The sequence below is a fragment of the Sturnira hondurensis genome, unplaced genomic scaffold (genome assembly GCF_014824575.4).
Source record: "Sturnira hondurensis isolate 20B ecotype Veracruz unplaced genomic scaffold, ASM1482457v3 Scaffold0025370, whole genome shotgun sequence".
NCBI classification, from domain to species: Eukaryota; Metazoa; Chordata; class Mammalia; order Chiroptera; family Phyllostomidae; genus Sturnira; species Sturnira hondurensis.
The window spans coordinates 1,575,243-1,588,352 of NW_028098001.1; the positions used below are offsets into that span (position 1 = coordinate 1,575,243).

General features: G+C 38.6%; 1 pseudogene; it reads right to left on the bottom strand.

Moving 5' to 3' along the window:
- The window catches only part of LOC118982297 (nucleolar and spindle-associated protein 1-like), a 61,625-nt pseudogene extending 56,787 nt beyond the window's left edge, over window positions 1-4,838 (bottom strand).
- Between the last annotated feature and the right edge of the window lie 8,272 nt (window positions 4,839-13,110).

Below are 13,110 nucleotides of genomic sequence, written 5' to 3' on the forward strand. Positions count from 1 at the left end.
TGAAATACAAGCATGGGCCCTTTAAAACTCATTTTGATAATTTTGGAATATCATAGAAACATAACATGAAATGTATATAGATGAAGTTGTCATTTGTTACAAATTTGTCATTCCATAATGTCCCCTTATGTTTGTGCTTTAGCCTGCACAGGTATTCTACCTATTACTTAATAAAAGTAAATCATGGTGCCTATATAATTCAGCTGCTGTAAGTTTAAAACTAGTGTTCCTCAAACATTGTGACCAATCCCCAACAATCTGGGATTAAACAGTTGTATTTGCAACTCTGTGTTAATAAAACTAATTTTAAAGAAAGTATTAAAGGGCATCCTGCAATGTTAAATGTAATGTTATGAACACTGCTTAATCAGTTCTATTTGGTGTATGTTTTATTTTATATCATCAAGTTTATAGTTGGAAGCCTCATCAATAACTCCATGACTGGCACAGTACTCAATGAATAATGACCTATTCTCAGTATTTTATGTAATTTCATGTGATCTTGTCTACAGTTTATACTCTCTATTTTTAACTGATCCAATGAATTAATACAGAAAATATCATGTTATTAGGCATATACATATAATATCCAATTATTTGTCTGCTTCTTTTTACTTCCAAGAAACATAATGTAAATGTTGAATTCTCTATATTTTATTTAATTCACTAGGCATTTTATATTTTATGTTGCCATACAAAACTAATTTCATTTTATTTTAAAATAGGTATTTTTTAAAATACTAACCACGGCCCTGGCTGGGTTGGCTCAGTGGATTGAGCACAGGCCTGTGAACCAGAGCATCACAGTTCGATTCCCAGTCAGGGTACATGCCTGGGTCACAGGCCAGTTCCCAGCAGGGGACACACGAGAGGCGACCATACATTGATATTTCTCTCCCTCTCTCCTTCCCTTCCCCTCTAAAGATAAATAAAATCTTTAATAAAGTAAAATACTAACCATGTTTTAACTGAATTTCTTAGGAAATATTTTTCATTTCAAATTACTTTTTTTTTCATTACAGTTTACATTCAATATTATTTTGTGCTGTGTGTCAGCAAAAAACACAAAATTTTCTTTTGTGTTTTCTGTACAGCATAGTGACTAGACAGTCATATACTTTATAAAGTTACTCCCCCAGGATTTCTGGTACTCCCCGGGCACGGTCCATAGTTACTACAGTGTTATAGGCTATTTTACCTATGCTGTACATCCCCAGGACGACCTGGTGACTGCAGATTTGGACTTCTTAATCCCTCCACCTTCAATCCCCCAACCTCCCTCTGACAAACATCAACCTGATCTCTGTATCTATGAGCGTGTTTCTATTTCTTGTTCCTTTATTTTGTTCTTTAGATTCCATATGTAAGTGAAGTCACGTGGTATTTGTCTTTCTCTGTCTCACTTATTTCACTTAGTATAATATCTTGGAAGATATTTTTTGAGAATATGATCACTTCTACAACCACTTCCAAGACAATGTTATATCTCTTCCCCTTGGATTCTTATAGCCATATGAGAAGTTTCCCATCCTCTTTTGTGGGTAATACACATAGTTTAATTTATCGTTATTTAGTACATGTTGCCAGAGTTCCCAATACAGCCTAGAGGGCTTGGTGCAAGGCGGGTCAGATTGAATCCTTGCTTCATTCTTTACTAGTTCTGTGACCTAGGAAAGTCATTAAATTTCTCTGTCACTTAGTTCCTCATCTGTAAAATAATATGAGAAGAAAATGACTTAGCCTACATGAAATATTAAAAGATCTTTAAGACTTACAGGCCTATTTTTTAGGATTCTACAATTATACAATTGCAAATACAGATTCATAGAATGTTAGATATAAACTCATGAATAAGGGAGTCACTATTTTTATCATTTAAAACTTAAAATGTGTCTATAAATACTTTTTACTCTTATTTAATCAGTAGCACCTTAACATTTTTTAATTTATAAACCAAAACCATATCAAAAGCATATATTTTAGTGTAGCTCTATTTATAATCTCAAAGGCCAGTTATAGGTCAGGAAACATTGCAAATGGTTCTTATTTTTAGCATCTCAAAAACAGGAAAAAGTTTAAACTCTATCAGCAAGTGAGAATTTTGAGAATGAATTGAAAGATGTGGCCCTTACATTTCAACAAAGCAACTACTGGCAAGAAAAGATAGAAAAATAGGTAATATTTGGGAGATGCCCTCTTAGAACTCTGTCATCCTAAAGTAAAGATGTAGAATATCCCCAAATCCAATCAAGATGATTAAGAGTATACTAAGAAAAGATGATTATTAAACTTAAGGTTATAACCTAATCACTCTTTGTTATCTTTCAAGAAACTGCCTAATTAGAATTCAGTCCCATGCAGACTTATACCAGGCTGAGATGTCAAGAAGGATGAACATCAGTGTTCCAGTCTCTCAGAAACCAATGGCATAGTAAACGCAATAAATTGCAAGTTGACTCAATCCTAAAGCTCCCCTGTTCTTGACATTAAGACTATCAGTCCATGAGTCTGATTGATTAAAATAAATATATAATTCATTTGAAAACTAGAGAAACCAAGTAAACGCTCTCATTTTATAATAGATATTAGGGGTAAACTTAAGACAAATCATTGAGTTTGTAATTTGGTATACTAACATTAAATTTTATGTATATATACATATATATATATATATATATATATATATTTAAGTTTTATTTATTTATCTTTAGATGGGAAGGGAAGGAGAGAAATATCAATGTATGGTTGCCTCTCGTGAGTCCCCTGCTGGGAACTGGCCTGCAACCCAGGCATGTGCCCTGACTGGGAATCGAACCGCGATTGTGTGGTTCACAGGCCCGAGTTCAATCCACTGAGCTACACTAGCCAGGGCAAATTTTATGTATATTTGTTTAGAAGGACACACTTTTCTAATCAGTTTTGCATGAGCCATACACACTATTAAAGTACATCTTGCTAGTCCTTAAACCAATAAACAAAGTATGCCAAAAAGGGAGATCTTCTTTTAAAAGACTGAGAAGTCTTTAAAAAGAAGCATTGAGGGCTTTAGTAACATTGATGAGATTTTGGTAAGTTACAGACAGCATTAAAGATGTTACTTGTGAGCTATTATGTCAGCAGAGTTTTGAAAGAGGAGTAAGGTTACAACATTAAAAAAAAAATTCTGTCCTCCACCGTCTCCTGTAAAAAGATGCTATCTAAAAGGGTATGTTCTGTGGTTTCTAAAAAAAAAAAATTATTTTTAAAAAAACTAGTAAAAATGGACATTATAATAAATCCTGAAAATAACAGATATAACAGGTAAAACAGTTAAAGTTTTGGAAGGTTTGAGCAACGTATTGAATAGTTTACGAACTGTTCTAATAGAAATATCTATCACTGTTCTGCTCCCCCAAAGTTTTTTCTTTTCACTTAAATATATACACACACACACGAGTATATATTTAAGGTGTACAGTGTGATGTTTTCATATACATACACAGAGCTGTGTAGCTGTGTAGCTGTAGCTGATCACTGTAGTCAACCTAATTCACACAACCATCTCCTCATATAGTTACCACCCGAGACCAGGGTGTGGGAAGCCGCTTCAATTCCTAAGACAGGCAAGCTAGAATCCAGTCCCCAGAGCAGCAACTGCTAGATGTGTGTCCAATTCTTTCCCTCCTAAGGGAGAACCTGGGAGCTGGAGTTTATTGCCCACCCACTCTGCACTGTGCTGGGGAGAACACTCTCCTTCAGAACACACTCACTCCCCCACCCTTGCTTTGCTGTCACTCCCAGAAGACAAGTGACTGCCAGGCCCCATCCCCTCGAAGAGATCAGTAAGAGGGCTAGAGGCTTGTTCCCATATCTGGAGTAAGTACCCACCTGCCATTTCAAATTTCCAGAAGACCAGTGATTCCTGCTTCTCAGCTCCCATATTCCCAGGGACAAGCTGGTTAGAAGAAGCCACCCTGGGGACATGTTTGACAAAGTTGGGGCACGAGAGGTGTGGTTTAACCCTTCCAGGAGAAAGTGGGAGGCTGGGCTTTACTGCAGGGGCTTACCCATGAAGGGAGTCCCAGGAGAGCCCTGTAGAGTCAACGAAAGTGCCCTATGTTCACTGTAAACCCAGAGGCGCTAGTAAATACTAGGCCCACCCGGACACCTGCTAATCAGAAGCCAGACCCTCAGGCAGCAGCTGGAAGTCAGTCTAACTCCTCGCATAAAACATAGAGTCCTATCTTAAATATTTTCCCTGAAAGGGGAAAGCGGCAGAGGGGACCCCACTGACAGCACCCAGTTTGACCTCACCCTTCAGCTGTTCCCACCATCTATCACAAACCTGCTGTGGGTGGCAACGTTCTTAACTTACTCTGGCCTCACCAGAAAGGTGTGAAGGTCCCACAGGACCCAGTCAGCAGCCAAAGGTAGGAGAGTTAAATGTGCAGTCCAGCCCTTCCGAGGAGAAGCAGGAAGCCTGGCCTTACTGTGCGGTGCTCTGGCTCCATGCTGAGCAGCGGCTCTTGCTGCCAGACCTGCGTGTCCTTCCGCTGATTTAAACAGGCCTCTTTGTTCCCGGTGGTCCCAGGGACTACTGGAAGTCGGCAGTGGCAGCTGCCAGAAGTAGGTGAGGTAGGGGTCAGTCCTTCAAGTAGTATCAGTAACAGTTGGTGCATTGAGTGTGCCGTCCATTCTCTTTGCTCCCCAGGGAAAAACTGGGAATTGAGGGCTCCTTCTAGATTATATGGCGGGTTCTGGGCCAGGGCTGTGGCTTGTGATGAAACGGTGTCTCCACTTTTCCTACGTGTTTCATGAGTGTTTCTCAGTTGCTCATTGTGGAGGAGAGTATCAACCATTTTCCTTTCTTCTCTTCTCTTTTTCCCTCTCTCCCTCCCTCCCTTCCTTCTTCTCTCTCAGAGATAATTGATTCTGGTGTAGCTCTTTAGCCTGTGCCGATCTCTTAGGAAGAAGGAAGAGTTAGGAAACTCCCGTTTTGCTGTCTTGTTGATGTTTCTCCCCACAAACTTTTCAGAAACACATGTAGCATTTACAAAAGTATATTGATTCAAGGTTGGAGGACAGTTTCATCAAATTATAAAGTATCAACTCCACACAGAGAAACATTCCTTGACGGCAGTATGACATTACCAATTCAATAAGGAACATGTTCCACCTGAAACCTATATAATTTTATTGACCAAGGTCACCCCAATCACATCAATTAAAAAGAATCAGAAAAAAATAGACGTTCTTTTTTTTAAAGATTTTATTTATTTTTCTTTAGAGGGAAGGAGAAAGGGAGAAAAATATCAATGTATTGTTGCTTCTCGTGGGTCCCTTGCTGGGAACTGGCCTGCAACCCAGGCATGTGCCCTGACTGGGAATCAAACCGCGATAATCTGGTTCGTAGGCCCGTGCTCAATTCACTGAGCTATACCAGCCAGGGCAAAATAGATGTTCTTAAATCTATAGATTTGGAACACAAAAATGGATTTATGAATAGTGAATATAAAATATTTTATAAACTACTAAAATTAATTATGTTTAATAGCAGCATGATTATAAAGTTTAATGATGATAAATAAGAACTTCGAGGGGAATTTATATTCTTAAATTTATTTTAGAAAATAAAAATATTAAATATTAATGAGTTTTGCTAAACATGTTGGAAAATATCATTAATCAAATAAATTTAGAAAAGAAATTGATAAAAGTGAAAAATAAAGATTAACTGCCCAAACAGTTGATCAACAAGATACTATTTTTAAAGACTAATAAAAAAGATTTAGTATAAGAAAATTAAAAGCAATGAAAGAAATCAGAAAAAAATGCTTTACAAGCTTGGTTTATTCTAAAATTTGAAATCTTGCAACTGAAGATATTATAAAAGAAAATTTAAATACACTTGAAGCAGAAAAATATTTGGCACATATGAAAAAGATAAAAATAATTCTTAGACAATACAATTCTCAGAAAAATTAATGGCATAACGTGTTCATAAAAAAGAAATATAGTTAAACTTAAAGTAGAGCTATCATATGACCCACAAGTCATACTTCTGGGTGTATATGTTAAGGACACGAAATGTTTGTCTCCAAACTCTCTGCACGTCCGTGCTTACGCAGCATTCGTCGCGATGACAGCCAAGACGTGAATCACGATGATGGCATAGATGGGAAAACAGGCTATTCCCCTTTATGCATGAATGGATAACAAAAATGTAGTGTATACATATGCAACGAAATAGTATTCGGCAAAAAATAAGAGATGGAAATCCTGCCATTTTCAACAACATGGATGAAACTGGAGGGCATTATGCTAACTAAGTGAAATAGACAGAGAAATACTATTTGATTTCACTCGTACATGCAAACTAAAAAAGATGGAAGCGAGAGTAGCGTGGTGGTTGTCAAGGAACTGGAGGTGTGGGAAACAGGGTGCTTTCAGGTACAAGGTCAGTAAGTTCTGTGGATCTAGTGTACAGCATGGGGACCCCAGTTAGTGTTGTATTCGTGAGATTTGCTGGGAGTAAATGTTAAATGTGCTCATCACACACACACAAAATGTGGTAATGTTACCGAACAGAGGTCCAAGGGGCGGGGAGTGGGGGGAGGGCAACACTTGGCTCACCAAGGGATGCCAAAAAACTGCTACAGAACAACAGGGGCCCCTCCCAAGGATGGTATACTAATACCTACTGGGCTCTTCTGTCTGCTGCCAATTGGAAAGACGTCTCTCAATGCCAGAGATTTGTGAAAAGGAAAGGAAAGGTTTATTTAAAGCTGTACAGATTTAAAGTAGTGACCCAGTGTCCCCATAAAAATATCAAAGTACTTTAGGATAACCACAGATACCCGCAGCGCTTCCTTCTCCCCCTGCCCTAATTTGGGTACCGTATCTCCGGAAAAGAAGCACACGTCCCTTTTTCCAGGCCGATGGCATCATCAGCTATGTCGCCCGTCCAGGCAAGATCTCCAATTAATCCAAAGTCATGTGGCACCTTCCACTGGCAAGAGTTCTTTGTACCAAGTTCCAGTCAAAGTCTCTCCTGCTTTCCAGGCCACGTGGCCAAAGGGAGTGCCCCAAAGCTGCATGGGACTCTTCTACCAAAGCTGGGGGAGTCAGCACTCTGACCAAGAACGTGTGGCTTTCTTCTTCACCTGGCTGCAGAGGTCCACATTCTGGCAAAGTGCACGGTTTTCCCTTTCACCTGGTTGCAGAGGTCTGCACTCTTCCAAAACCACGTGGCTCTCCCTCTCACCTGGGCAACAGAGGGTCCGCACTCTGCTAAAGCCACATGGCTCTCTCCCCAATGGCGGCCGCATCTGGGTTTAAATCCCTGCACCAATCTTCCTTTGCAGCCCCATTTCTGACTCCTCCCACAATCAGTTATACCTGCCAGTATGTCTGTATTATCACAAGTTTACCAGGCTGCCATCATTAGTCTGGGCAGGTATGGCCCCCATGGAGTGGAGCCAATTAACTCCAAGCTCTCACACAGGCACTGTAATTCAGGGGACCAGCCCCCAGTTATGTCTTGGGTGGAAGTCACTCCCTTCTCCCTGGCTCAAAGCATGGCCACAGCTATTTAACATATCTATGAAACCGGTTCAAGTTATAGATATGTTAATTGACCATTCCAGAGGTTAGCCGCAAAACTGTTGCTATGCAAAACAACTCTCAATCGCCCTACTCCATTTGTCCCTTCCCCCAACTAACACCTGCGGGGTGGGTGAGACATCTTAATATTTCCAGGACACCCTGAGCTCTGGACCCCATTCCAAATTCTTTTTAGGGCCCCCCTTTTGACTGCACCCTGTTACAGTAACTATGTGAAGTAATGATGTGTTAATTAACTTGACTGTGCTAATCATTTCACTATATATGCATATTTATATATTTACAAAACCATGATGTCATATACCTTAAATATTTGTAATTTAATTTATCAATTACACTTCACTAAAGCTGGAGAAAGAAAGCCCTTGGTGGTTCTGATGTATGCAGTCAAGGTTGAGAACCACAGTCAGACATTTTAATTTACATTTGTTTAAATCATACTTTACACTTTTGAAATTTGTATAAAATACTTTGTGATTTACATGTAAAGTGCAAGTATTTAAAAGCTAAAACTACTTATTTAATGATTTTTTTATTTTTAAGATTATTCATTTATTTATCTTTAGAGGGGAAGGAAAGGAGAAAGGGAGAGAAATATCAATGTATGATTGCCTCTCATGAGTCCCCTGCTCTGGGAACTGGCCTGCAACCCAGGCATGTGCCCTGACTGGGAATTGAACCACGATCATCTGGTTCTCAGGCCCATGCTCAATCCACTGAGCTACACCAGCCAGGACCTACTTATTTAAATAAAAGAAACTGAAGTGGATACATAAGATAATTTTATATATGCTATTAAGCAAAATCTATATGATGATGGACATTAATGACAGTGATGGTAACTATACTTTCAAAGAGCATCGTTACACATGGGACAGAAATCGGGGTTGAAAAAATGGTATAAAAATCAATTTAGCAAATTATATGAAGGGTTAAAAGAAAATGTGATACAATTTTTAACATTAATTCTCAGTAATCTACTAAAAAGAAAAAATACTCTTACAACAATTTATCTATCAAGTAGTTAAGACATTGCATAATAATAGGGTAGAAACAGTCTAGATATTCTCAAATGAAGGAATAATTAAACAAACTATGGTACATGGATATTAGAGTGGACATTTGTGAAGGACTACCCATCACTCATTATTTCTTTTTCCTTTGTGAAGCAATTATTGATTGGTTTTTAGAGAGAGAGGGGAAAGGTGGGAGAGAAACATCGATTTCCTGTTCCACTTAGTTGTGCATTCATTAGCTGACTCGTACATGTGCCATGACCAGAGATCAAACCCTCCACCCTGGAGCATCAGGATGCTGCTCTAATCAACTGGGCTACCTGACCAGGGCCAATTTTTCCCTTGTTAACATGACCTGGATTTCCCCCTTTTAATAACATCTATATGGTCTTTTGATGTGGGCCCAGATTGGCCTAGATTTTCATATATATCTAAATGGACAGAAATCAGACTTCAGCCAATCAGTCCCGTCATTTTCTGTGAATAAAATGATTGATTCAGTGTCAATGTATATCAGGTGTTGTATTCAGCTATATCGAACTGAGAACTGGAAAAATAGCATCACAATTAAATATGTACCATGTAAACAAGACCAGACCAAGGCAGGCCGGGGCTGTTGCAGTGGCTCCAGCATGCATCTTGATAGTAACGTCCTTCCTTCCTTCTTTTCTCAGCATCTTTATTAGAAACTATGTTTTATACTTTTCTTCATAGTATGAAGAAAGTTCCAAGTTTGCACCAACCAGCACCATCTCCCCCTTTATCCAGGATGAAGATAAAAGGGCAAAGGGCAGAATATACATTCCATTGACCCTCCCACACTGAGTAAAGTTCATTTGGAGCCAGCCAACAACTGCTGCTTATAGCTCACGTGCCCAGGAAGTCTAGGAAATACTATCTTTAGTTATTTGACATATTGTTAGTAAACAAAAGGAGGAGTGTGGGGGCAACTTTCCTCGCAAGGTCCCCCCATCTGCCACAGATGAAAATCAATACTACCAATACCTGATCTGCTTGGGGAGAAAGGTGGCTGATCCCTCAAAGGGGAAGGGGCAAGAGCCCCCTGCCCAAGGGGCTTTTACTGGGTTCCTTTGCACAAGAATACAGGTAAGGATCAAACAATAGATGTCATTTCAAGAACTATGAGGGCTTATTCTCAGCCAGGGTCAGATAGCTAACGAGCCATAAAACTTTGAGGAACAAACTTCTTGCTTGGACCCTTATCATTTAAATGAGAGCATTCTAAACAAAGCAGGCTTCACAGGATTTTCACATGTTCTTTCTTATGCCTGATTTACCCTGATACCTGCCCTTTCCAGCACAGGGCTGCACTACCTTCCATCATAAGTTTTTAGGCTTAAGTGGATTAGAGCCGGGCAGTGCTTCTCCCAGACGGAAATGGAGACTTGGGCTACGTCACAATAGCAGGGGTGGGGGGATTGGGGGGTGTGGATGAGGGTCCATTGCTCCCTCTTTGTCACAGCCCCTAGAGTCCTTCCATGATGGCCTCCCAAGTGATTGTGTCTGAGGGGTCATACCTGCCATGGACATCGATCATGCTTTGGGGGAAGGGGAAGAAGCAGAAGCAGTGCTGCTGCCAGAGATAAGCTTTGTCTCCTGTGGCCCATATTCTGGAGGTCGCTCACTCAGTCTTAGCCATGGGGGGCAGTTACAACTCCTGAAAGCAGGCAGGGCAGTTCCCAACAGAGGAGACCAGGTAAGGCAGTGGTTTCTCACAAAGGAAGGCATCAAAAATGAGTTGGTCCTGACAGAGTTCAGGTGGAAAGGCTTGCTTTATGTTTTTAAAGACACCTTAAATATTATTTTTGTACAAATCAAATAATGCTTGATTAGTATCTACCATCAGTGCTCAATCATATTCTTAATTGTTTTCGCTGATAGAGATAAGAATATAAAATTTGATATTTTATAAAAATAATTGTGTCCTAATACAAATAAGCTATATAAAATTTTCAATTAAATGATAATCCATGCAAATTATTTTTTATTCCAGAAATAAAATTGTTTACTTTCCATATATGTGTATAAATTATTTTAGAGAGTCAAATATGCATTGGGGGTAAGTAATTTATCACCCTCACTCTTAGGATGAGGTGCAGTCATGGGAAGCTAAGAATTTGTAAAAGAGGTTGAAGTTTGAGTCCAAACCCCATATTCACTAATTTGGGGCTCCTATTAAATATCTAACAATTCTTTTAAATTTATAAAATAAAAGTAATTATGAATATTCTCAGAGGACGTATTAAAATATGAAAGAAAAACTATCTGAGAAGCATTTTAAAAACCATACAGTTCTGCACATATGTTTTTGAAATACTGCTCTTTTAGTATTTTTGAATTTTCTCCTTTATTCACCTCTGAAACACAATGTTGACTTGCCCTAATTCATGTAATATCATGTGACCTCAGTTTCTTTCTACACTCCACTGAAATGAAACTTTCCTGCACTTATACTTGAGAAACATGCTGGTGGCATTTCTGGGGCAGGAATAATGGGGAATGCTAGCCCTAGGCATGGGTCTAGCAGGCTGGGCTCTCCCCAAGCAAATGGCAGGCAGTGTTTCAGCAGAGAGACCAAAGCACAGCGGACGGCTTTTCTTTGGATGACTTCCCCAGGTGCTTAAGGTTCTTAGAAGCTGTTTCAGTCCAGGCATGGAGGGCCCCCCAAATTGTGAATTCTTCAAATTGCGGATTCTTTGCAGTGTCCTCAATGGATCCTCAATGGATTTATTCGCCATACAAATTGGCCTATAAATTAGGCATGGCAGTTAGGATTAGTCTATAGATTTAGAGAAAGAAAGAAATTAATCTGGAACTAAAAGAAAACATGCTGTGCACTAGTAAAACATATGCTATAAATTAAGTCAGAAGATTCTAAACGATGGAGCTAGAGGGGACCTTTGAGACTGCATAGCCCATTGTCCTCATTTTATAGATGAGGAATCTGATGGTGTGTTTTGTTAAGCTTCTCATGCCCCTATTTCTAAAACTGCCAAAAATGTGGTTGATGAAGAGCAAAGAGAATTTCACAGACACATCTGAGTATGGCTATGTTTCAACTCTATCTTTGAGTATAAAGCAAAGTATAATGCCTTTATTCAAAACTCAGCAAAAATCTTTATAATCTAGACAACAATACTCCCAAATTTAAAAATATTATATATATTTTTTCTGTTATGAATATTTTTACTCCAGTATGGTTTTTATTAATATTTTAAGTGCAGACACTTGCTTGGGTTCTGGCCAAATCTTATTTTCAATGCAAATCCACTATATCAAAGTAAAAATACTCTATTAAATATTCATTTATTCTTCACTTATCACTTATTCATTTATTAATTAATCAAGATCCAGTGCATATTTACAATATGTCTATTACTGCTCTTGTATTGTACTAGACAGTAAAGCTACAGAAACAGAGAAATGACTCTTGATGTCCTAAGGAGAGAGTATAGTATAGGTGTTAAGAAAACTACCTCTGGAACTACTTTGTCTTATATTTAGTTGGAATGTTGACTTCACTACTGTTTATCTAAGGGATGTTCAGCAAGTTATTTAACTTCTGTTGTGCCTCTCAGTGTACTTATCTGTGAAATTCTCATAATATTATCTACTGCATAGGAGTTCATGATGACTAAATGAGGTAATACATGCACAGTTCTTGCTTACAACCTGTCAATTACTGATCGTGGCATTGAAAACTCATCTGGTGAGAGATACATAAAATTATACCACTACTCATAATATGATAAAATAAGATCTGAGAAAGTTATGCCCTTTCATATGTCCCTGAGAAATGCGTTTCTGCTCTTATGAGATGTGGCACCAGATGTGTGGTTGAAGGAGTAGGCCTCTGTTCCCTGAGAAGTTACTGTTGGAGTGCTTTTCCTGTAAATTTTATATAGTTACTTGATGGTGATTTAGGAGAAACTTAACATACAGAGTACATATTTCAGGTAGAATTATGCATTTGGATTTGGAACAATTGTTTTAGCAATCGAGATAGTTTGAACTTACCCTGAAGGCCAATGTTATAAAAGTATACTGTTGGTGTAATGAAGCTGAGAAATTATGTACAAAAGAATGTAAAAGAGAGTATTTGAGAAATATTTAGAAGATGGAATTAATTATGCTTAGTTGCTGATTGTACATGAAAAGTTTGGGGGAGGAAGTGTTTGGGTTAAAGTCTTCTGTTTCCTCAACTTTAAAATAAGTGGCTGAGGAGTGAAAACATTTACTGCAATGAGAAATCAGGAAAAAGACTGGACTAGATACAATGATGAGGCTGTCAATCTGCCTGTGTTTCACATGAGTCAAATTTTCCAAATGATCTGTAGTTCACTAGAGAAAACGATAACAAAGCTGAATATGAATATAAAGATATCTTCATTGTAAAGTGGCTAGTAGTCATGGGTGGGTGAAGTTATTCAATGAGAAGACAAAAAGTGCTTTGGTCAAGTCCAAGATTAAA